At 41.7% G+C, this 23,376-nt stretch overlaps 1 long non-coding RNA gene across 1 annotated transcript in view; it reads left to right on the top strand.

Moving 5' to 3' along the window:
• The first annotated feature begins 1,022 nt into the window (after positions 1 to 1,022).
• LOC307117028 overlaps positions 1,023 to 23,376 on the top strand; it is a 177,943-nt gene continuing 155,589 nt past the window's right edge. The window contains exon 1 of the long non-coding RNA XR_013815401.1: positions 1,023 to 1,389. This is a non-coding gene — a long non-coding RNA (uncharacterized lncRNA). The remainder of the gene's footprint in view (positions 1,390 to 23,376) is intronic.

Raw genomic sequence — 23,376 nt, 5'->3', positions numbered from 1 at the left:
GGAAACTTAATACTAATGGAAACTTAAAACTTTTCCATAAGATAGCTATAGCCCTCATTAGATGTTGTTAAAGGGTTAGTTCACCCAAAAATGAAAATTCTGTCATTAATTACTCACCCTCATGTCGTTGGACACCCGTAAGACCTCCGTTCATATTCGGAACACAAATGAAGATATTTTAGTTGAAAGCTGATGCTGAGAAAGGCTTCACACAGGCCTCCATTGGCATTCAGTACATTGACACTTCCAAGATCCATGAAAGGCACTTAAAACGTCGTTACAAAGTCTATCTCACCACAGTGGCTCTACAATAATCATACAATGCGACGACAATAGTTTTTGTGCGCAAAAAAAAATCAAAATAACACCTTTATCCAACTTGTTCTCGACTTCCGTGTGTGCCTCCACGACGCATGCGCGAGAATATGACGCAGATCCGGCGTTCGGACATATGACCCAGAAGCGATTTGTTTACGAGCAGAGGAAGACGCGCGTGTCTAAGCTGTTGAATTCTACATTGATCGTGCTTTAGGTCTCGGCGTAGTGCTCAAAATGGGGCTTAAGTGTGTATTTCATCGATTCCCGAACACCGGCGCTACGTCATATTCTCGCGCATGCGTCGTGGAGGCACACACGGAAGTTGAGAACAAGTTGGATAAAGGTGTTATTTTGATTTTTTTTTGCGCACAAAAACTATTGTCGTCGCATTGTATGATTATTGTAGAGCCACTGTGGTGAGATAGACTTTGTAACGACGTTTTAAGTGCCTTTCATGGATCTTGGAAGTGTCAATGTACTGAATGCCAATGGAGGCCTGTGTGAAGCCTTTCTCAGCCATCAGCTTTCAACTAAAATATCTTCATTTGTGTTCCGAATATGAACGGAGGTCTTACGGGTGTCCAACGACATGAGGGTGAGTAATTAATGACAGAATTTTCATTTTTGGGTGAACTAACCCTTTAAATAGCATAATATCCTACGAAACTACAAATCCCATGATGCAGCGGTGCTGCTCGGAGTCCGAGCGCGTGTGAGCGCCTGTGGAATGAAGGGCGCACTTGTTGAGTTTGGGAACTTTCAGAAGCTTGAACTTCTGACTTTGCGCGCAGCGGAGCTCTCTTTATCTTCAGGGAAATATGGATTTATGCTTACCTTCCACTTCCACGACAGAGTTGCTCTTGTCGAAATGCGTTTCGAGGTTTATATTGAGTGTCTTTAGTGTTTTAAACACATAAATAACACTCAGGGATGATTGTAACGCGCGCCGCTTGAACGCTCGCTCCTTTCTGGAGGTGAATGTGAAGGAGATGCGCGCGTCAGGACACTGGGGGAATATTAGTGGACTATCACTGGACTTGATCTGAATGAAGGAGATCGCGCTCAGTCAAGGTAAGAGCTCTGTCCTCAAACTCTTCTGAACTGCTGGAGCTCGAGCTGAACGCATATCCTTCACTTGATTCTTCACATCAGATGAAACAAACTGTGTGTGTGTGTGTGAAGTGATGCGATGCACCTGCACTGATAACTCTTCCACTGTGTCATGTGATAAATCTCTTTTTGCACTGCTTCTATTAAGATTTATATTTAACATGTATTTGTGTAATGATGTCGTGTTCTTAGCGCTAGATATCAGTAACTTTGAGTTAAAACTTCCATCACGTGTTTCTCCAGATCAGCTCATTGACTTAAATCTAAATAATTTTTAATCAAATTATGTTTACAAAACAAACAAACGAACAAAAATAAATAAATAGCTGCAACCTTTTCTTGTTAGGTAAGGTAATTTACTCATTTTTTTCTTCTTTTTAAATAGAGAAGGACAGATAGACGGATGGATAGATAAATATATAGATGGATGATAGATGGACACATTTATAGATGGATAGAAGGATGGATAGATAGATAGATAGATAGATAGATAGATAGATAGATAGATAGATAGATGGATAGATGGATAGATAGATAGATAGATGGATAGATGGATAGATGGATAGATAGGCAGATGGATAGATAAATAGGCGGATGGATGGATAGATAGAAGGATGGATGGATATATAGGCAGATGGATGGATGGATGATGGATGGATAGATAAATAGACAGACAGACAGACAGACAGAGAGATACATTTATGGATGGATGGATGGGTGGATAGATAGATAGATGGATAGAAGGATGGATGGATAGAAGGATGGATGGATAGATAGATGGATAGATGATAGATGGATACATTTATAGATAGATAGATGGATGGATGGATGGATGGATGGATGGATGGATGGATGGATGGATGGATGGATGGATAGATAGATAGATAGATAGATAGATGGATACATTTATGGATGGATGGATAGATGGATAGAAGGATGGAGGGATGGGTGATGGATGGATGGATCGAAGGATGGATGGATAGATAGATAGATAGATAGATAGATAGATAGATAGATAGATAGATAGATAGATAGATAGATAGATAGATAGATAGATAGATAGATGTTTATATTGCTGTTAGACAGTACAAGATCACATCGTGGAAATCATTTGTTTCCTTCTGTTCTCACAAACCAACATTTATACATTTGATACCTAGAGAAAGTTGAAGATGTTCATCTGCGATATCTAACTCAATATCTAACTCAATATCTAACTCAATGTCTAACTCCACTGCAGGACTGGAGCAGGAAAAAGATCTTTCTGCTTTAGTTCAGATCTACCAGGTTCTGTGTCTGAAATGAGAGAGCGTAAATAGAGCCCAGTGATTGGCTGGCAGCAACTGCATCAATCATTTGATTGGTGTAATCAGAGAGGCTGTTTCTTCCTGTCTCACTCACTGATCAGAGAGACTCAAGAAGTGTTAGAGTTGAGGAGCGGGTCAGTGGATCAGCCTGATTGCCTGAGCTCTTGAGTTCTGCTGGTCTCTGGCGGCCTCTGGTGGTCAGTGTCTGCGGTGCAGTCTGAGCGACACCTGTGTGTGTGTGTGTGTGTGTGTGTGTGTGTGTGTGTGTGTGTGTGTGTGTGTGTGTGTGTGTGTGTGTGTGTGTGTGTGTGTGTGTCTCCACCTGCTGGCGGTCTGATAGCACTTCCACTCTTTGGTATTTTCATGCATTTTTCCTCATTATTGGGGTTGAATGGGTGTGATACGCTACTACTAAATTGTGATTTTAAGGGTGTATTGCTTCCAGAAATGTGACATGAGTTTTATTTGATTCATTGTAGAGACATAAATGAACAGTTGCATGTTGATGTTGTGTATGGCTGACTTCGGGTACATTCCGTATTTTAATGTTTCTATTCTAGAGTTCCTTCAGTAACATTACAGTTCTGAAAACTGGGGCCTCATTTATAAAACTTTCCGTAGATTTCTTCCTAGAAGTGTGCGTACACACACAAGCTAGATTTTGCGTGCGCTCAAAAGTACAAAAACGCAAGAACCTGCGCGCAATTCCTCTAATAAAGCCCAGTCAGAGGAAGATGCATGCGGCTCCACCCCATCTCTTCCCAGAAATGACCATATATGGAGCTCACAATGCCTAGTTTTACTATGCATATCCTCATCTGCATATCATTTGCATATGCGTATTCATCTATGTGATACCATGCAGGGCTCGACATTAACACTTGTCCGGGACAAGTGGATTTTTTGAAGGGACAAGTGAAAGAGAATTTTACTTGCCCGACCGGACAAGCTGATTAAAACGGCAAAAACAAAGGACTAGGAACTAGGGAATCACCAAAATTCAAGGATAAATCTGCATTAATTTAGTGTAAATGGCGATCGATAGTGGATAATAATATATAATGTATAATGAACTGACGGTAACAAGGTTGCGCTGTTGACGCTCTCGAGGAGAAATCACAACAGTAGCCTATATATTTTAGGTTGTGATGTTTTTTTTTTTTTTTTTTGATATTACATGTATTTGTTAGTGCTACTGAAAGTTATTTGTAATGTAATGTTTTAATATTGTGTGCACCTGCCCGGGGACTGCAGATGGAAACTAGCATTAGCTAACTCTGGTACAAAACATCTTTTCTTAAGATTAATGTATTTTGTACATTGTCCCTGACAAATAAACAAATTAAATAAAATAAATAAATAAAACAAATGAGCGTCGCTCACACAGAGAAACTCAGTTGACACTGCTAAAAAAAAAATTTAAACGTGGAGTTTTAATATTTATAACATATGATACAGTTAAAGGGGTGATGAACTGAGAAATCAACTTTCCCTTTTTGAGCCTTTGATATATAAAAGTTCATCGTGATATAAGAATATCCTGTAAGTTTCAGAGCTGAAAACTTCCTTGTTAGTCAAAGAAAGACATCAGACTCGGACTTGTAACGCCAGGGCTCGCAAAGTGCGTGTGTGTGTACGGTTCGCAGTTATATTCACTGATCGGGCCGACCAAGCATGTGTGTGTGTGTGTGTGTGTGTACGGTTCGCAGTTATATTCACTGATCGGGCCGACCAAGTGTGTGTGTGTGTGTGTGTGTGTACGGTTCGCAGTTATATTCACTGATCGGGCCGACCAAGCGTGTGTGTGTGTGTGTGTGTGTACGGTTCGCAGTTATATTCACTGATCGGGCCGACCAAGTGTGTGTGTGTGTGTGTGTGTGTGTGTGTGTGTGTGTGTGTGTGTGTGTGTGTGTGTGTGTGTACGGTTCGCAGTTATATTCACTGATCGGGCCGACCAAGTGTGTGTGTGTGTGTGTGTGTACGGTTCGCAGTTATATTCACTGATCGGGCCGACCAAGTGTGTGTGTGTGTGTGTGTACGGTTCGCAGTTATATTCACTGATCGGGCCGACCAAGTGTGTGTGTGTGTGTGTGTGTGTGTGTGTGTACGGTTCGCAGTTATATTCACTGATCGGGCCGACCAAGCGTGTGTGTGTGTACGGTTCGCAGTTATATTCACTGATCGGGCCGACCAAGTGTGTGTGTGTGTGTGTGTGTGTGTGTGTACGGTTCGCAGTTATATTCACTGATCGGGCCGACCAAGTGTGTGTGTGTGTGTGTGTGTGTACGGTTCGCAGTTATATTCACTGATCGGGCCGACCAAGCGTGTGTGTACGGTTCGCAGTTATATTCACTGATCGGGCCGACCAAGTGTGTGTGTGTGTGTGTGTGTGTGTGTGTACGGTTCGCGGTTATATTCACTGATCGGGCCGACCAAGCGTGTGTGTGTGTATGGTTCGCAGTTATATTCACTGATCGGGCCGACCAAGTGTGTGTGTGTGTGTGTGTGTGTGTGTGTGTGTGTGTGTGTGTGTGTGTGTGTGTGTGTACGGTTCGCAGTTATATTCACTGATCGGGCCGACCAAGCGTGTGTGTGTGTGTACGGTTCACGGTTGTATTCACTTGGCCGACCAAGTAATACTTAAATAACATCCCTTTCTTGTGCACGCATGTGTGTGTGTGTGTGTGTGTGTGTGTACGGGTCGCAGTTATTCACTGATCGGGCCGACTAAGCGTGTGTGTGTGTACGGTTCGCTGTTATATTCACATCGGGCCGGCCAATACAAAAATAACATTCCAATCAATCGCGGGTGGATGAGAATATGAATCATGTGTTTGTTTGATGAGCCCTCTGAGCGTTTCCCCCGACGATTCCCACATGTACTGAGAGGAGCTGAAGCTCATTAACTATGCAAATCTTATCCAATCATAGCCGTGGGCGTTTACTTCCAAGTCTTCAGTGCGGCACGCCCATCAAAACCGACCGTTTCTTCAGAGAAAATAGCCTATTACTTATTCATGATGATGTTTCTGAATGTAAAAACCACGCAGACGTCATAAGTTGACCTCAGACAACAGTATAACAAATTAAAAAAAGCCAGTTCATGACCCCTTTAAACAACTTCACACGAGCGAGTGCTGTTTTCCTGAATACCATCACGACTGAACATGAAACTGATTTCATATGACAGTTCCATAAAATTAATTAACATCAAGTCACTTACATTTTAGATGCAATATTGAGTGTTTTTGATCTATTTCAGCAGCGAAAATAGTTCCAAACAAAGATCACAGCAGAACCACACGTCTTACAGCAACTGAATGATTCAGTGTTTGAATGAATCGGTTCAATCGAAGATTCAATGACCTATTCGTATACGACTGCCCCATTCTTGAACGAATCAGCCATTTGAACGCATCGACTCAATGACTCGCTCATTAAGACGGTCACCTGCTGCACCTATTGGCGGTTTAGTTTCATGTTTAAACCTTCTTTCCAACATTTCTTACTTGTATATTCAAAAAATATTTTAAACAATCTCATAACATTATTTAATACAGTGTAAATTATTTAATTTGATCGGTAACAGCCCTATAGTGTCTTATTCTAATTTATAGATGAAATTTAAGAATATAAACTGAAAGCTGAAGCATTGCCTATATTTAAAGGTCCCATGGCATGACATTTTCATTTTATGAGGTTTTTCAACATTAATATGAGTTCCCCTAGCCTGAATATTGTCCCCAAGTGGATAGAAATGTTGATGGGTGTAAACCGAGTTCTGGTTGTCTTTCTCTGCCTTTGAGAAAATGACAGCCCAGACAAGCTGATCTCGAATTTTCCTGTTATGATGTCATAACAGGAACGGTTACCTCCCTTTCCTCCACCCATAGAATTTGGCACGCCCATGAGAGCGCAATATTTGTCCTGGAGAGATCATGGCTTGTGAACGAGTGAATGCTGGCAGTTTCTCAGTGTTTGGATGTACAAATGAAAACAGAAGTCTTTTTTCAGTTCCTCCTGATCTGTGATCAGTGATTTCTGATGTGTAGCTAATTATTCAAGTTCACACAGAACTTTATTATTCGTGCTGCGGCTTCTCTCTCTCCAGACAGAACAGTGTTTTCGTGTTTTCTATCTTGTGAGTCAGTGTTTTGTACGTCCTTGTCGCGTCTATCTGTTCTAAAATGTGCATACAGTCGTTTCTGCTCAACATCAGCAGAGTCAGATCTTTAGAGATAAACCTCACGCACGCCGAAGCTCGGGCTGCACTAGCCGGTCGGCCTTCAACATCCCCGACCCCCAGTACTGCATCTGGCCCACAGCGGAGGCGCCTTACGCGGCGCGAGATTAAGCAGAAGGAGGGTAAGCGTGAGGGTATCCGGCTAGGCTAGCCAGCCTAGACCCACAATAAACTGGATTACATTCGATTACTGCTGTTGTGTCTTTGTTTGCGCTGTGTACTCAATGCGCGTCACTGACGCTTTTCATATGATAGGAAAATATCTAAAAATAATGCTATAATCAACACTTACTTGTAACTCGTTCATCTTGACAGCTGTAATGGTACATTACATGTGTTTCAAAGTTGGTAGAATAATGATGAAGATGGGCTCGGTGTGACTGGGACTCGTGTTTATTCAGAACTCTCAGATACAAACAAAATAAACTCACGCTGGCAGCACAGCTCTCACAAATCAGTAGTTACTATAAATAACTTTGTTAGCAATCTCTCTGTCTCTACGATGTCCGGTTTGCGAACAAATCTTTCTTTTGAACTGGTTCTTTTTAGTGAACCGGTCGAACCAGTTCACCAAATCGGACTGAATCGTTCTAAAGGGTTCGTGTCTCGAGTCAGCGCTGATCCATCATTTACTAAAGTTACTAACTTTCTGACATGAGTGACAGTCCCTCCGACTAGAAATAAACTAATAACCTGAAGTATATGCTGTAACTACAACAGTTCACTGAACTGAGACATGCTGAGAGAACTGATGAGAAGTGAACTCAGGTCCATCCGTCTCTCTGGCAGCAGCTCGTGCCTCGTAGACCTCGTTAAACCACGCCCCCTCCGCTCATTTCAAATGCAAAGATGTCAGCCAATCACAACAGTGGGCGTTTTTACTGAAGTCTCACAGCAGACACGCCTCTTGAAACAGGGCAGTCAGCCACAGGGCAAACAGCAGTATAGAAAAAATGCCTTTTATTTCTAAATTATGACATTTTATGATGTAAAAATCATACTAACAATATAAGTACACCTCAGGAAACATTATAAAATAATAGAAAAATGCCATGCCATGGGACCTTTAATAAGATTAGGGGAAAATGCCCTTTATAAAAGGTGAAAATATCACAGATATGCAGATTTAAATATGTCAAAGCTGATTGAACACTGGTGAGAATATTGCTTAAGAATAAATTATATTTAAAACATACAAACATTTTTTACTCTGAATGACAGATTTACATGTCCGGAGGACAAGCACGTGAACAGGCTCAATGTTGAGCCCTGCCATGTTTAACAGTACAAGAAATTAGGAGAATATGAGAAACAGATGTGCTGTCGCATTACATTGATAAAAATCATTCAATAGCCTATCGAGAGGCGGTATTAACATGGCTAGGGATGCACCGAATGCTCGGCAACCGAAATTATTCGGCCGAAAATTGCAAACATTGCACTTTTGGTGTTTTGAATAAGTGAAAAATTATAAAGTGAAATAATATGTTTGAATATTGAATATGTTTGAATTGAATAAGTGAAAAAGTTAGTGAAAACTAACCCCAACTCTGCAGGATATCAGCTCTCTAGGACTGAACTTGCCTTCCCCTGACCTATACTGACGTAATTGTGACAACCCCATTTGAGCTTGATTTTGTTCAAATGTTAACCCTGTGAGGTTCTTCATTTATGGGTCACACTCAGGACCTTCGGCTCAAAAATGACCCAGAGGGCGGGATTAAGATAAAAAAGATTTGAGTAAAATCAATGAAATATAGTTTTGTTCAATAATATTTTCTCTTTTCTTTTTTGGTGTTTTGAGATAAATATTAATTTTAAATCATAAAATTATGCAATAATTATGACAATTTTTTCCCATTGAATATAATAAAAAATGGGTTCGGTTCTGATGTCTTGTCACATCAGTTTTTTGTTATTTTATTCTTAGGCGAACAGGAACAGCAAGAGGTTGAGAATTTTTTATTGCAATACTCTTTCTTTATTTTACTTAAAATAATTGAAAACCCTTACTTAAACTTAAAACTTGACTTAAAAAAAAAAAAAACCTTGTACACATTCCTAGTGTAGGCTATTGTAAAATATAAAATAAATATATATAAAGATTTACACTGGCAGCTCAGAGCTGCACAACAGCATTTAAGTATGCAATTGAATGAATAAATGTAAAAATAAAACACTACATAGACTTCACTATAAAATATACACTGATTCTTATTAAAGCTACTGTATTAGTTTTTCAGTCAAGAGCAGCGAGTGATTTTCTCTTTGTCTTTTGTTGTTGTATTAACATTAAAGGGATAGTTCATTCAAAAATGAAAATTCTGTAATCGAGAAATGAATACAGGTTTTGACCAATATTAGAGTGAGTAAATAATGACATCATTTTAGAGGTGAACTGTCCCTTTAAGGACAGCGTGTTCACTATAGGCTGCGCTGCTGTCAATTTAAGACCTGCGTGCATCTAATAGACACGCGATTTTACTTTCACTTCAGACATAACCGACTGTGTTAATGTAACCTTGTGTGTATTTGACAGTATTAGTGCAGACTACTTAGTCCAGTAATCACGTGTTTGACAGGCGTTTAGTGCGCGCGCTCGGAAAAGCGCATGTTAAAACCGCGCACGCGAATGAGCCGGCAAGGCTTTAAAACGCATGCAAATAATGAACTTTGGTGATTGTGAATAACTGTAGTGTTCTGTGAGTATAACTCCACCACTAACGTGTGATGTGAATGTATGTCACGTTGTTCAGTATTGGGATGGAGGAAAATGATAGAATTTGTTGAAAAATAATTAATTCAATGCAAAACCGAAAAAAACTTGAACCGTGAATGCCGTACCGAACGGTTCAATATTATATTGAGAATTGTGGCATCCCATATATATGGAAGCTTTAGCGTAAGTTCTGCCAGGAAGACTTAATTGTCATGTCACTTTAATTTTATCTATCCAATCACATGCTAAATACCTGGGTATAAAAGATCGGTACTTACTCATGTCTGAGTTCGCAGATGCTGACGCTCCCATTCACCGCCATCCTCCCCACCACCTCCAAGTCAAATCCTTCCCTACATCCACCCCACCACCACCAGGATGGTCCCTTCCATACCTCACGTGGGGGTCGGCTGCGCCTCTGCCTTCGTCTTCAGGCAGGATATGCAGAGTCCGGACCCTCAGATTGCGAGCTACGGACGGGGCCTATGCCAATATACTTTATTGCTTGCTGGGTTGTTAATAAATGGATAATTGTCACAGTATTTATTCTCCCGAGTCTTTCTGGCAGAAATATATATATTAGGGCTGTCAAAAGATTAATCGCGATTAATCGCATCCAAAATAAAAGTTTGTGTTTACATAATATATGTGTGTGTACTCTGTTAATTATTATTTATATATAAATACACACACATTCATGTATATATTTAAGAAATATTTGCATGTATATACTGTATATACATTTATATAATCTATAATATATATAAATGTTTTATATATAAAAATAATATTTTTTTTCTTAAATATATACATGCTTGTGTGTGTATTTATATATAAATAATAATTAACAGAGTACACACACATATATTATGTAAACACAAACTTTTATTTTGGATGCGATTAATCATTTTTATTAAAGCTGTATTTCATTTTAGAGTCAAGCCTAGTCAAGCAATTTTTTAAATGAGATCGGTGCCATCTGGTGGACACATTGAGCATTTTTATCACGCAATAGCACATTTTTACCACTATAGTGGATCATGCGTTTTATAATTTTTTTTTTTAAAATCGTAGCTTCATCGGAATGGTCCGAAACTTGGTGACTTTATTGGTACTTGGTATATGAACACCCAAAACAATTGGGGACAGGATTTGAAAAGTCTAAGTGGTCGTAAAAAAAAAGTCACACTCAGGACCTTCGGGTCAAAAATGACCCCCATAGGAAATGAATGGGAAATTGGCAAAAATATGAAAATACAGATTTTTTTTGTGCATACAATCTACAAATCAGCCAGGATGCAGAAAAAAAGGACTCAACAGTGAAGGGGTGAATCTCTAAAACATCAAGAGTGCAAAACTCACACACACACACACACTTATACACACAAAAACACACGCACACATACAAATGAACGCGTGCCATTCCTAAAGCTAATTGTGTTTTTGTGTGTGTGTGTGTGTGTGTGTGTGTGTGTGAGTTTTTTTGTCTGTTTTGCACTCTTGATATTTTAGAGATCCACCATACCCCAGAGGGTTAATATAAAAACACATGCAAGTGACTGACCATGTGAAGCCACAATACTAACTTTGACAACATGGTGTCCATTTTCAGAACAATTGAACTTAGTTTTTGTTTGTTCCTGTTAATATTGTGATGTTTCAGATGGTTTAGACAGAGCCCTGCCTTTATCTCTCTTGCCCTTCTCATTCCTTCAGGTCTGGTGTTGAGGGCAAGAGACATCGTCGATCTCATATACACGTACGATTATTAATCATGAGGAGTTTCTTTATTAATCAGGATCTTTTGAGTGTGCATTAGTTTATTTTTCCAAACATCTCCATGACCTTGTGAGTGTGTTTGACCTCTAATGATTTGCATGTCGATCATTAGGACGGTGTTCTATAGCTGATATGGATTGTGTTTCCATTAGAATGAGTTTTCAAATATGATTCCGTCTGATGTTTGATTAATATCCATGTGTACTGTTTGAGGAAAAGCTTCACTCACTCAGAGTCTTGCAGTGTTTCAGTGTTGATCTAGTCTGTTCGAGGAAATGCAGGAACCAGCAAACAGTCGGACGTCTTCCTCCAGCTCCACTAAACCATCAGTCTCCAGTGCTCCAGTGTGACACTATTTGGAAGAAAACTCTTTGTAGCAACTCATAATGTAATAACTGCACATAATGTAATAAGTATTACATTATTATTGTGATAAAATGTTCATAATGTAATCATTTTCTCAATGGAATAAAATCTTGAGCTAATAATGCAATAACAATTTGTGCATTGAGAAATGTATCGCATTATAAACTCACCAAAATTGTCATTATTGTAATAGCTTTAAAAATATTATAAATATTAGTGTTCCCTTACAGTTAATTTAAAAAATCTAAATCAATTCTTAAACTAGCTCAAAATAACAGATTTAAATATTCATGCAATTATTAGTAGTATTCTTATATTTTTTATTAAACACAATAATGTGTGTGTGTGAGGGAGTGTCTGTGTTTCTGTGTTTCTGTGTGTGTGTGTGTGTGTGTGTGTGTGTGTGTGAGTGTGTCTGTGTGTGAGTGTGTCTGTGTGTGAGTGTGTCTGTGTTTGAGTGTGTCTGTGTTTGAGAGAGTGTCTGTGTTTGAGTGTGTCTGTGTTTGAGTGTGTCTGTGTTTGAGAGAGTGTCTGTGTTTGAGTGTGTCTGTGTTTGAGTGTGTCAGTGTGTCTGTGTTTGAGTGTGTCTGTGTTTGAGTGTGTCTGTGTTTGAGTGTGTCTGTGTTTGAGTGTGTCTGTGTTTGAGTGTGTCTGTGTTTGAGTGTGTCTGTGTTTGAGTGTGTCTGTGTTTGAGTGTGTCTGTTTTTGAGTGTGTGTGTGTTTGAGTGTCTGTGTGTCAGTGTGTCTGTGTTTGAGTGTGTCTGTGTTTGAGTGTGTCTGTGTTTGAGTGTGTCTGTGTTTGAGTGTGTCTGTGTTTGAGTGTGTCTGTGTTTGAGTATGTCTGTGTTTGAGTGTGTCTGTGTTTGAGTGTGTCTGTGTTTGAGTGTGTCTGTGTGTCTGTGTTTGAGTGTGTCTGTGTGTCTGTGTTTGAGTGTGTCTGTGTTTGAGTGTGTCTGTGTGTCTGTGTTTGAGTGTGTCTGTGTGTCTGTGTTTGAGTGTGTCAGTGTGTCTGTGTTTGAGTGTGTCTGTGTTTGAGTGTGTCTGTGTTTGAGTGTGTCTGTGTTTGAGTGTGTCTGTGTTTGAGTGTGTCTGTGTTTGAGTGTGTCTGTGTTTGAGTGTGTCTGTGTTTGAGTGTGTCTGTGTCTGTGTTTGAGTGTGTCTGTGTTTGAGTGTGTGTTTGAGTGTGTCTGTGTTTGAGTGTGTCTGTGTTTGAGTGTGTCTGTGTGTCTGTGTTTGAGTGTGTCTGTGTGTCTGTGTTTGAGTGTGTCTGTGTGTCTGTGTTTGAGTGTGTCTGTGTGTCTGTGTTTGAGTGTGTCAGTGTGTCTGTTTGAGTGTGTCTGTGTTTGAGTGTGTCTGTGTTTGAGTGTGTCTGTGTTTGAGTGTGTCTGTGTGTCTGTGTTTGAGTGTGTCAGTGTGTCTGTTTGAGTGTGTCTGTGTTTGAGTGTGTCTGTGTTTGAGTGTGTCTGTGTTTGAGTGTGTCAGTGTGTCTGTGTTTGAGTGTGTCTGTGTTTGAGTGTGTCTGTGTTTGAGTGTGTCTGTGTTTGAGTGTGTCTGTGTTTGAGTGTGTCTGTGTTTGAGTGTGTCTGTGTGTCTGTGTTTGAGTGTGTCTGTGTGTCTGTGTTTGAGTGTGTCTGTGTTTGAGTGTGTCTGTGTGTCTGTGTTTGAGTGTGTCTGTGTGTCTGTGTTTGAGTGTGTCTGTGTTTGAGTGTGTCAGTGTGTCTGTGTTTGAGTGTGTCTGTGTTTGAGTGTGTCTGTGTTTGAGTGTGTCTGTGTTTGAGTGTGTCTGTGTTTGAGTGTGTCAGTGTGTCTGTGCATTATTAGCTCTGTGTGAGCTAATAATGCAATAACAATTTGTGCATTGAGAAATGTATCGCATTATAAACTCACCAAAATTGTCATTATTGTAATAGCTTTAAAAATATTATAAATATTAGTGTTCCCTTACAGTTAATTTAAAAAATCTAAATCAATTCTTAAACTAGCTCAAAATAACAGATTTAAATATTCATGCAATTATTAGTAGTATTCTTATATTTTTTATTAAACACAATAATGTGTGTGTGTGAGGGAGTGTCTGTGTTTCTGTGTTTCTGTGTGTGTGTGTGTGTGTGTGTGTGTGTGTGTGTTTGAGTGTTTGAGTGTCTGTGTGTGAGTGTGTCTGTGTTTGAGAGAGTGTCTGTGTTTGAGTGTGTCAGTGTGTCTGTGTTTGAGTGTGTCAGTGTGTCTGTGTTTGAGTGTGTCTGTGTTTGAGTGTGTCTGTGTTTGAGTGTGTCTGTGTTTGAGTGTGTCTGTGTTTGAGTGTGTCTGTGTTTGAGTGTGTCTGTGTTTGAGTGTGTCTGTGTTTGAGTGTGTCTGTGTTTGAGTGTGTCTGTGTTTGAGTGTGTCTGTGTTTGAGTGTGTCTGTTTTTGAGTGTGTGTGTGTTTGAGTGTCTGTGTTTGAGTGTGTCTGTGTTTGAGTGTGTCTGTGTTTGAGTGTGTCTGTGTTTGAGTATGTCTGTGTTTGAGTGTGTCTGTGTTTGAGTGTGTCTGTGTGTCTGTGTTTGAGTGTGTCTGTGTGTCTGTGTTTGAGTGTGTCTGTGTGTCTGTGTTTGAGTGTGTCTGTGTGTCTGTGTTTGAGTGTGTCAGTGTGTCTGTGTTTGAGTGTGTCTGTGTTTGAGTGTGTCTGTGTTTGAGTGTGTCTGTGTTTGAGTGTGTCTGTGTTTGAGTGTGTCTGTGTCTGTGTTTGAGTGTGTCTGTGTTTGAGTGTGTGTTTGAGTGTGTCTGTGTTTGAGTGTGTCTGTGTTTGAGTGTGTCTGTGTGTCTGTGTTTGAGTGTGTCTGTGTGTCTGTTTGAGTGTGTCTGTGTGTCTGTGTTTGAGTGTGTCTGTGTTTGAGTGTGTCAGTGTGTCTGTTTGAGTGTGTCTGTGTTTGAGTGTGTCTGTGTTTGAGTGTGTCTGTGTTTGAGTGTGTCTGTGTGTCTGTGTTTGAGTGTGTCAGTGTGTCTGTTTGAGTGTGTCTGTGTTTGAGTGTGTCTGTGTTTGAGTGTGTCAGTGTGTCTGTGTTTGAGTGTGTCTGTGTTTGAGTGTGTCTGTGTTTGAGTGTGTCTGTGTTTGAGTGTGTCTGTGTTTGAGTGTGTCTGTGTTTGAGTGTGTCTGTGTGTCTGTGTTTGAGTGTGTCTGTGTGTCTGTGTTTGAGTGTGTCTGTGTTTGAGTGTGTCAGTGTGTCTGTGTTTGAGTGTGTCTGTGTTTGAGTGTGTCTGTGTTTGAGTGTGTCTGTGTTTGAGTGTGTCTGTGTTTGAGTGTGTCTGTGTTTGAGTGTGTCTGTGTTTGAGTGTGTCAGTGTGTCTGTGTTTGAGTGTGTCTGTGTTTGAGTGTGTCTGTTGAGTGTGTCTGTTGAGTGTGTCTGTGTGTCAGTGTGTCTGTGTTTGAGTGTGTCTGTGTTTGAGTGTGTCTGTGTGTCTGTGTTTGAGTGTGTCTGTGTTTGAGTGTGTTTGAGTGTGTCTGTGTGTCTGTGTTTGAGTGTGTCAGTGTTTGAGTGTGTCAGTGTGTCTGTGTTTGAGAGTGTCTGTGTTTGAGTGTGTCTGTGTGTCTGTGTTTGAGTGTGTCTGTGTGTCTGTGTTTGAGTGTGTCTGTGTGCCTGTGTTTGAGTGTGTCAGTGTGTCTGTGTTTGAGTGTGCCTGTGTTTGAGTGTGTCTGTGTGTCTGTGTTTGAGTGTGTCTGTGTTTGAGTGTGTCAGTGTGTCTGTGTTTGAGTGTGTCTGTGTTTGTGTTTGAGTGTGTCTGTGTTTGAGTGTGTCTGTGTGTCTGTGTTTGAGTGTGTCAGTGTGTCTGTGTTTGAGTGTGTCAGTGTGTCTGTGTTTGAGTGTGTCTGTGTTTGAGTGTGTCAGTGTGTCTGTGTTTGAGTGTGTCTGTGTGTCTGTGTTTGAGTGTGTCTGTGTTTGAGTGTGTCAGTGTGTCTGTGTTTGAGTGTGTCTGTGTTTGAGTGTGTCTGTGTTTGAGTGTGTCTGTGTTTGTGTTTGAGTGTGTCTGTGTTTGAGTGTGTCTGTGTGTCTGTGTTTGAGTGTGTCAGTGTGTCTGTGTTTGAGTGTGCCTGTGTTTGAGTGTGTCTGTGTTTGAGTGTGTCAGTGTGTCTGTGTTTGAGTGTGTCTGTGTTTGTGTTTGAGTGTGTCTGTGTTTGTGTTTGAGTGTGTCTGTGTTTGTGTTTGAGTGTGTCTGTGTTTGAGTGTGTCTGTGTGTCTGTGTTTGTGTTTGAGTGTGTCTGTGTTTGAGTGTGTCTGTGTGTCTGTGTTTGAGTGTGTCAGTGTGTCTGTGTTTGAGTGTGTCAGTGTGTCTGTGTTTGAGTGTGTCTGTGTTTGAGTGTGTCTGTGTTTGAGTGTGTCTGTGTTTGAGTGTGTCTGTGTGTCTGTGTTTGAGTGTGTCTGTGTTTGAGTGTGTCTGTGTTTGAGTGTGTCTGTGTTTGAGTGTGTCTGTGTTTGAGTGTGTCTGTGTTTGAGTGTGTCTGTGTTTGAGTGTGTCTGTGTGTCTGTGTTTGAGTGTGTCAGTGTGTCTGTGTTTGAGTGTGTCTGTGTTTGAGTGTGTCTGTGTTTGAGTGTGTCTGTGTTTGAGTGTGTCTGTGTTTGAGTGTCTGTGTGTCAGTGTGTCTGTGTTTGAGTGTGTCTGTGTTTGAGTGTGTCTGTGAGTGTCTGTGTGTCTGTGTTTGAGTGTCTGTGTGTCTGTGTTTGAGTGTCTGTGTGTCTGTGTTTGAGTGTGTCTGTGTTTGAGTGTGTCTGTGTTTGAGTGTGTCTGTGTTTGAGTGTGTCTGTGTTTGAGTGTGTCTGTGTTTGAGTGTGTCAGTGTGTCTGTGTTTGAGTGTGTCAGTGTGTCTGTGTTTGAGTGTGTCTGTGTTTGAGTGTGTCTGTGTTTGAGTGTGTCTGTGTTTGAGTGTGTCTGTGTTTGAGTGTCTGTGTGTCAGTGTGTCTGTGTTTGAGTGTTTCTCTGTGTGTGTCTGTGTTTGAGTGTTTCTCTGTGTGTGTCTGTGTTTGAGTGTCTGTGTGTCAGTGTGTCTGTGTTTGAGTGTTTCTCTGTGTGTGTCTGTGTTTGAGTGTCAGTGTGTCTGTGTTTGAGTGTTTCTCTGTGTGTGTCTGTGTTTGAGTGTTTCTCTGTGTGTGTGTGTCTGTGTTTGAGTGTTTCTCTCTCTCTGTGTGTGTGTGTGTGTGTGTGTGTGTGTGTGTGTGTGTGTGTGTGTGTGTGTGTGTGTGTATGTGTGTGTGTGTGTGTCTGTGTTTGAGTGTTTCTCTGTGTGTGTGTGTGTGTCTGTTTGAGTGTCAGTGTGTCTGTGTTTGAGTGTGTCTGTGTTTGAGTGTCTGTGTGTCTGTGTTTGAGTGTTTATCTGTGTGTGTGTGTGTGTGTGTGTGTGTGTGTGTGTGTGTGTGTGTGTGTGTGTGTGTGTGTGTGTGTGTGTGTGTGTCTGTGTATGAGTGTGTCTGTGTTTGAGTGTCAGTGTGTCAGTGTGTCTGTGTTCGAGTGTTTCTCTGTGTGTGTGTGTCTGTGTTTGCGTGTCAGTGTGTCAGTGTGTCTGTGTTCGAGTGTTTCTCTGTGTGTGTGTGTCTGTGTTTGAGTGTTTCTCTCTGTGTGTGTGTGTGTGTGTGTGTGTGTGTGTCTGTGTTTGAGTGTTTCTCTCTGTGTGTGTGTGTGTGTGTGTGTGTGTCTGTTTGAGTGTCTGTGTGTCTGTGTTTGAGTGTGTCTGTGTTTGAGTGTGTCTGTGTTTGAGTGTTTCTCTGTGTGTGTGTGTCTGTGTTTGCGTGTCAGTGTGTCAGTGTGTCTGTGTTCGAGTGTTTCTGTGTGTGTGTGTGTGTGTCTGTGTTTGAGTGTTTCTCTGTGTGTGTGTGTGTGTGTGTGTGTGTGTCTGTGTTTGAGTGTTTCTCTCTCTGTGTGTGTGTGTGTGTGTGTGTTTGAGTGTGTCTCTGAGTGTCTGTGTGTCTGTGTTTGAGTGTGTCTGTGTTTGAGTGTGTCTGTGTTTGAGTGTGTCTGTGTTTGAGTGTGTCTGTGTTTGAGTGTGTCTGTGTTTGAGTGTGTCAGTGTTTGAGTGTGTCAGTGTGTCTGTGTTTGAGAGTGTCTGTGTTTGAGTGTTTCTGTGTTTGAGTGTGTCTGTGTGTCTGTGTTTGAGTGTGTCTGTGTTTGAGTGTGTCAGTGTGTCTGTGTTTGAGTGTGTCTGTGTTTGTGTTTGAGTGTGTCTGTGTTTGAGTGTGTCTGTGTGTCTGTGTTTGAGTGTGTCAGTGTGTCTGTGTTTGAGTGTGTCAGTGTGTCTGTGTTTGAGTGTGTCTGTGTTTGAGTGTGTCTGTGTTTGAGTGTGTCTGTGTGTCTGTGTTTGAGTGTGTCTGTGTTTGAGTGTGTCAGTGTGTCTGTGTTTGAGTGTGTCTGTGTTTGAGTGTGTCTGTGTTTGAGTGTGTCTGTGTTTGTGTTTGAGTGTGTCTGTGTTTGAGTGTGTCTGTGTGTCTGTGTTTGAGTGTGTCAGTGTGTCTGTGTTTGAGTGTGCCTGTGTTTGAGTGCGTCTGTGTGTCTGTGTTTGAGTGTGTCTGTGTTTGAGTGTGTCAGTGTGTCTGTGTTTGAGTGTGTCTGTGTTTGAGTGTGTCTGTGTTTGTGTTTGAGTGTGTCTGTGTTTGAGTGTGTCTGTGTGTCTGTGTTTGTGTTTGAGTGTGTCTGTGTTTGAGTGTGTCTGTGTGTCTGTGTTTGAGTGTGTCAGTGTGTCTGTGTTTGAGTGTGTCAGTGTGTCTGTGTTTGAGTGTGTCTGTGTTTGAGTGTGTCTGTGTTTGAGTGTGTCTGTGTTTGAGTGTGTCTGTGTTTGAGTGTGTCAGTGTGTCTGTGTTTGAGTGTGTCAGTGTGTCTGTGTTTGAGTGTGTCTGTGTTTGAGTGTGTCTGTGTTTGAGTGTGTCTGTGTTTGAGTGTGTCTGTGTTTGAGTGTGTCTGTGTTTGAGTGTGTCTGTGTTTGAGTGTGTCTGTGTGTCTGTGTTTGAGTGTCTGTGTGTCAGTGTGTCTGTGTTTGAGTGTTTCTCTGTGTGTGTCTGTGTTTGAGTGTTTCTCTGTGTGTGTCTGTGTTTGAGTGTCTGTGTGTCAGTGTGTCTGTGTTTGAGTGTTTCTCTGTGTGTGTCTGTGTTTGAGTGTCAGTGTGTCTGTGTTTGAGTGTTTCTCTGTGTGTGTCTGTGTTTGAGTGTTTCTCTGTGTGTGTGTGTCTGTGTTTGAGTGTTTCTCTCTCTGTGTGTGTGTGTGTGTGTGTGTGTGTGTGTGTGTGTATGTGTGTGTGTGTGTGTGTGTCTGTGTTTGAGTGTTTCTCTGTGTGTGTGTGTGTGTGTGTGTGTCTGTTTGAGTGTCAGTGTGTCTGTGTTTGAGTGTGTCTGTGTTTGAGTGTCTGTGTGTCTGTGTTTGAGTGTTTATCTGTGTGTGTGTGTGTGTGTCTGTGTATGAGTGTGTCTGTGTTTGAGTGTCAGTGTGTCAGTGTGTCTGTGTTCGAGTGTTTCTCTGTGTGTGTGTGTCTGTGTTTGCGTGTCAGTGTGTCAGTGTGTCTGTGTTCGAGTGTTTCTGTGTGTGTGTGTGTGTCTGTGTTTGAGTGTTTCTCTCTGTGTGTGTGTGTGTGTGTGTGTGTGTCTGTGTTTGAGTGTTTCTCTCTGTGTGTGTGTGTGTGTGTGTGTGTGTGTGTGTGTCTGTTTGAGTGTCAGTGTGTCTGTGTTTGAGTGTGTCTGTGTTTGAGTGCGTCTGTGTGTCTGTGTTTGAGTGTGTCTGTGTTTGAGTGTGTCAGTGTGTCTGTGTTTGAGTGTGTCTGTGTTTGAGTGTGTCTGTGTTTGTGTTTGAGTGTGTCTGTGTTTGAGTGTGTCTGTGTGTCTGTGTTTGTGTTTGAGTGTGTCTGTGTTTGAGTGTGTCTGTGTGTCTGTGTTTGAGTGTGTCAGTGTGTCTGTGTTTGAGTGTGTCAGTGTGTCTGTGTTTGAGTGTGTCTGTGTTTGAGTGTGTCTGTGTTTGAGTGTGTCTGTGTTTGAGTGTGTCTGTGTTTGAGTGTGTCTGTGTTTGAGTGTGTCAGTGTGTCTGTGTTTGAGTGTGTCAGTGTGTCTGTGTTTGAGTGTGTCTGTGTTTGAGTGTGTCTGTGTTTGAGTGTGTCTGTGTTTGAGTGTGTCTGTGTTTGAGTGTGTCTGTGTTTGAGTGTGTCTGTGTTTGAGTGTGTCTGTGTGTCTGTGTTTGAGTGTCTGTGTGTCAGTGTGTCTGTGTTTGAGTGTTTCTCTGTGTGTGTCTGTGTTTGAGTGTTTCTCTGTGTGTGTCTGTGTTTGAGTGTCTGTGTGTCAGTGTGTCTGTGTTTGAGTGTTTCTCTGTGTGTGTCTGTGTTTGAGTGTCAGTGTGTCTGTGTTTGAGTGTTTCTCTGTGTGTGTCTGTGTTTGAGTGTTTCTCTGTGTGTGTGTGTCTGTGTTTGAGTGTTTCTCTCTCTGTGTGTGTGTGTGTGTGTGTGTGTGTGTGTGTGTGTGTGTATGTGTGTGTGTGTGTGTGTGTGTCTGTGTTTGAGTGTTTCTCTGTGTGTGTGTGTGTGTGTGTGTGTGTGTCTGTTTGAGTGTCAGTGTGTCTGTGTTTGAGTGTGTCTGTGTTTGAGTGTCTGTGTGTCTGTGTTTGAGTGTTTATCTGTGTGTGTGTGTGTGTGTCTGTGTATGAGTGTGTCTGTGTTTGAGTGTCAGTGTGTCAGTGTGTCTGTGTTCGAGTGTTTCTCTGTGTGTGTGTGTCTGTGTTTGCGTGTCAGTGTGTCAGTGTGTCTGTGTTCGAGTGTTTCTGTGTGTGTGTGTGTGTCTGTGTTTGAGTGTTTCTCTCTGTGTGTGTGTGTGTGTGTGTGTGTGTCTGTGTTTGAGTGTTTCTCTCTGTGTGTGTGTGTGTGTGTGTGTGTGTGTCTGTTTGAGTGTCTGTGTGTCTGTGTTTGAGTGTGTCTGTGTTTGAGTGTGTCTGTGTTTGAGTGTGTTTGAGTGTGTCTGTGTTTGAGTGTGTCTGTGTTTGAGTGTGTCTGTGTTTGAGTGTGTCAGTGTTTGAGTGTGTCAGTGTGTCTGTGTTTGAGAGTGTCTGTGTTTGAGTGTGTCTGTTTGAGTGTGTCTGTTTTTGAGTGTGTCTGTGTTTGAGTGTGTCTGTGTTTGAGTGTGTCTGTGTTGGAGTGTGTCTGTGTTTGAGTGTGTCTGTGTTTGAGTGTGTCTGTGTTTGAGTGTGTCAGTGTTTGAGTGTGTCAGTGTGTCTGTGTTTGAGAGTGTCTGTGTTTGAGTGTGTCTGTGTTTGAGTGTGTCTGTGTTTGAGTGTGTCTGTGTTTGAGTGTGTCAGTGTGTCTGTGTTTGAGTGTCTGTGTTTGAGTGTGTCTGTTTTTGAGTGTGTCTGTGTTTGAGTGTGTCTGTGTTTGAGTGTGTCTGTGTTGGAGTGTGTCTGTGTTTGAGTGTGTCTGTGTTTGAGTGTGTCAGTGTTTGAGTGTGTCAGTGTGTCTGTGTTTGAGAGTGTCTGTGTTTGAGTGTGTCTGTGTTTGAGTGTGTCTGTGTTTGAGTGTGTCTGTGTTTGAGTGTGTCTGTGTTTGAGTGTGTCAGTGTGTCTGTGTTTGAGTGTGTCTGTGTTTGAGTGTCAGTGTGTCTGTGTTTGAGTGTCTGTGTTTGAGTGTGTCTGTGTTTGAGTGTCTGTGTCTGTTTGAGTGTTTCTCTGTGTGTGTCTGTTTGAGTGTCAGTGTGTCTGTGTTTGAGTGTGTCTGTGTTTGAGTGTTTATCTGTGTGTGTGTGTGTGTGTGTGTGTGTGTCTGTGTATGAGTGTGTCTGTGTTTGAGTGTCAGTGTGTCTGTGTTTGAGTGTTTCTCTGTGTGTGTGTGTGTCTGTGTTTGCGTGTCAGTGTGTCAGTGTGTCTGTGTTCGAGTGTTTCTGTGTGTGTGTGTGTGTGTCTGTGTTTGAGTGTTTCTCTGTGTGTGTGTGTGTGTGTGTGTGTCTGTGTTTGAGTGTTTCTCTCTCTGTGTGTGTGTGTGTGTGTGTTTGAGTGTGTCTGTGAGTGTCTTTGTGTCTGTGTTTGAGTGTGTCTGTGTTTGAGTGTGTCTGTGTTTGAGTGTGTCTGTGTTTGAGTGTGTCTGTGTTTGAGTGTGTCTGTGTTTGAGTGTGTCTGTGTTTGAGTGTTTATCTGTGTGTGTGTGTGTGTGTGTGTGTGTGTGTGTCTGTGTATGAGTGTGTCTGTGTTTGAGTGTCAGTGTGTCTGTGTTTGAGTGTTTCTCTGTGTGTGTGTGTGTGTGTCTGTGTTTGCGTGTCAGTGTGTCAGTGTGTCTGTGTTCGAGTGTTTCTGTGTGTGTGTGTGTGTGTGTGTGTGTCTGTGTTTGAGTGTTTCTCTGTGTGTGTGTGTGTGTGTGTGTTTGTGTGTGTGTGTGTCTGTGTATGAGTGTGTCTGTGTTTGAGTGTCAGTGTGTCTGTGTTTGAGTGTTTATCTGTGTGTGTGTGTGTGTGTGTGTGTGTGTGTGTCTGTGTATGAGTGTGTCTGTGTTTGAGTGTCAGTGTGTCTGTGTTTGAGTGTTTCTCTCTGTGTGTGTGTGTCTGTGTTTGCGTGTCAGTGTGTCAGTGTGTCTGTGTTCGAGTGTTTCTGTGTGTGTGTCTGTGTTTGAGTGTTTCTCTGTGTGTGTGTGTGTGTGTGTGTGTCTGTGTTTGAGTGTTTCTCTCTGTGTGTGTGTGTGTGTGTGTGTTTGAGTGTGTCTGTGAGTGTCTTTGTGTCTGTGTTTGAGTGTGTCTGTGTTTGAGTGTGTCTGTGTTTGAGTGTGTCTGTGTTTGAGTGTGTCTGTGTTTGAGTGTGTCTGTGTTTGAGTGTGTCTGTGTTTGAGTGTGTCAGTGTTTGAGTGTGTCAGTGTGTCTGTGTTTGAGAGTGTCTGTGTTTGAGTGTGTCTGTGTTTGAGTGTGTCTGTGTTTGAGTGTGTCTGTGTTTGAGTGTGTCTGTGTTTGAGTGTGTCTGTGTTTGAGTGTGTCTGTTTTTGAGTGTGTCTGTGTTTGAGTGTGTCTGTGTTTGAGTGTGTCTGTTTTTGAGTGTGTCTGTGTTTGAGTGTGTCTGTGTTTGAGTGTGTCTGTGTTTGAGTGTGTCTGTGTTTGAGTGTGTCTGTGTTTGAGTGTGTCTGTGTTTGAGTGTGTCAGTGTGTCTGTGTTTGAGAGTGTCTGTTTTTGAGTGTGTCTGTGTTTGAGTGTGTCTGTGTTTGAGTGTGTCTGTGTTTGAGTGTCAGTGTGTCTGTGTTTGAGTGTCTGTGTTTGAGTGTGTCTGTGTTTGAGTGTGTCTGTGTTTGAGTGTCAGTGTGTCTGTGTTTGAGTGTCTGTGTTTGAGTGTGTCTGTGTTTGAGTGTCTGTGTGTCTGTGTTTGAGTGTCTGTGTGTCTGTTTGAGTGTTTCTCTGTGTGTGTCTGTGTTTGAGTGTCTGTGTGTCTGTGTTTGAGTGTCTGTGTGTCTGTTTGAGTGTTTCTCTGTGTGTGTCTGTGTTTGAGTGTCTGTGTGTCTGTGTTTGAGTGTTTCTCTGTGTGTCAGTGTGTCTGTGTTTGAGTGTTTCTCTGTGTGTCAGTGTGTCTGTGTTTGAGTGTCT

This window comes from Gobio gobio, assembly GCF_949357685.1.
Source record: "Gobio gobio genome assembly, chromosome: 20".
Taxonomy (NCBI): domain Eukaryota; kingdom Metazoa; phylum Chordata; class Actinopteri; order Cypriniformes; family Gobionidae; genus Gobio; species Gobio gobio.
This window is presented reverse-complemented; position numbering and strand designations above follow the sequence as displayed.